Source organism: Mirounga leonina, unplaced genomic scaffold (assembly GCF_011800145.1).
Source record: "Mirounga leonina isolate KUSES-001 unplaced genomic scaffold, KU_Mleo_1.0 Mir_84, whole genome shotgun sequence".
NCBI classification, from domain to species: Eukaryota; Metazoa; Chordata; class Mammalia; order Carnivora; family Phocidae; genus Mirounga; species Mirounga leonina.
This window is the reverse complement of record NW_023270827.1, coordinates 1,919,098-1,921,152: the sequence shown is the minus strand read 5'-3', so window position 1 is coordinate 1,921,152 and position 2,055 is coordinate 1,919,098.

Here is a 2,055-nt window from a genome sequence, read left to right as displayed (position 1 = left end):
GCTGAGGTCCAGCCCCCAAGCCGGCCGACTCGGCGCGTCACGGGCCCCGCCCAGGCCCCGCCCCGGGCCCGCCTCCGGGACAGCCCTCCCCGGGCCCGTCCCCCGCTCCCGGGCTACCGCTGCCCGGCGCCAGCCTCGGTTGTTTGTGACCAGAGGAGGGGCTGGAGAACATACGGAATTTTTAGACCGAGATCGATTTGCATATGTTTGGCATAAAATCCCATCACAAACTTGAAAACCTGGATCTCAACTCTGAAGATGTAAATGAAATTAGCACGGTTTCCGGCCACGTTCTGGGCTGGTCACCTCTTGAACAGAGTAACATACTCCGGAACAAGTATGTGTATTCAACAGTGATCTCGTTCTAGCTTTACCTGGTGCCTTTCCTTGCCTCTGCTGTTTGACCCAGGTCAGGAGACTCAAGCCACTGAGAGATTGGGAGAAATCCAGTTTTAACTAAAATTAAACATTGCCCTAATCTCTATGTCCCCAAAGCCCTGTGTCTTTTCAATGGGGGTGTGGGGGGGGGGGGGAGAAGCAGATGTGCACAATGAAGAAATGCAGGATATTATCTGATTGAACCCTGAAAATGCTGTATTTTGCTTTGCTGGATGTTTTCATCGACTTCTCTTTCAAGCTTCTTACTCAAAAAGGGTGTTCTGAAAGTTTGCCTTCAGAATTAATCACATGCTCATGTTAACAGCCATCTAGGTATATCCCCCAAAAGACAGACTAAATTCTAGGTCTCCAATCTCACTTTTTCTACAAGAAACTACACTTACATAGGAGGGATGGACACCACCTAAAAGACTTTTTAGTTATCCAAAAGTAAGCTGACTGCTTTATGGGTTTCTTTCATTCCCTTTCCTACCAAACACCAGGGATTAGAATCAGGGAAAAAAGATTCTTAAATTACATGCAAAGTCATTTCCATATTCTAAATTTTACATTAGATTGCATTCAGGTTCTTCATTTAAATGGAAAAGAATGTACAAATTTTACAGGTATTGTGTATTTTGTACACAATCCTCTACAGCTTTTTCACTTTTATTCTCCTTCCAATAGCCCTCTCCACTCTGCATGCTAGGGGAGAGATATGAAAGGAAGAAATAGAAATCCTAGCCCAAAACAAAGAGTAGAATAGGAAAGGCGCTGCTGCTACATGATGGAAAAAAGCAGACAGGGGCACTTGGTGGAGCAAGAACCTGAGGAATGTTCCAGAGGAGCGGTCAATAAGAAACCTTTGGTGAAACTTCTGTTATCCTGCGAGGAGTTTCTCTGCCAGGATGGTGATTAGTTGGTACTGTTAGCATGACCCTTCAACAGGAGCTGCACTAACTGGGGTAAAGTCTTGACTTGGCCAACCCCAAGGAGCTGTTGTCCAAATTTCCACAGCAGCTTCATGATGACAGGGGCCCATCCTCCTGGGACCCCCCCCCCTCAGTCCCTGGCACCTAATATGTGCCTGATAAATAGTTACTGGGAACCTGGTGTGCAACCCTGAGCCATGGCAACCTCCACGAGGGTTTGGGGGCATGTCTGGACTTGTCTGAAAGGCTACAAGAAGGGTCCATTTGCTTGAGGACCTGGGGAACGTCCCCAGAGAGAAGCCACTGGAAGAGTGTCTGGCAGATCAGCCTGGTCCAGAACAAAACCGTGGAGGCAGGTGAAGGAGGCAGTTGGGCATTCTGCAGGGTATTTGTCTCTTGGCTTTGTCTCCCCATCCAGCCATGGTAAATGTTCAAGTCCTGGGAGCAGGAGACCTAAAGCGAAAGCTGAAGGACTGACTTCATCTGTGGCAAGGAGGGAAATGGAGATGCCATACCGAAAGGGAGAAAGGCCCTTCTCCCACTTCTGCCGGATCGCCCACGTAGCCAGGAACTGCTCTGGCCCATTCGGTGATCTCCTCTAGGGGCATTATGGATACTGGGGTAACCAGGAGAGATGTGGCCTGAGGTGGCCTGCATATGGGCCCTGTTAGGCCATGGCTTGTAGTGTTTGCAGCTTTGGAGTCTGTTGTAGACCTTAGAAATTGATACCCTGAATGGAAAAAGG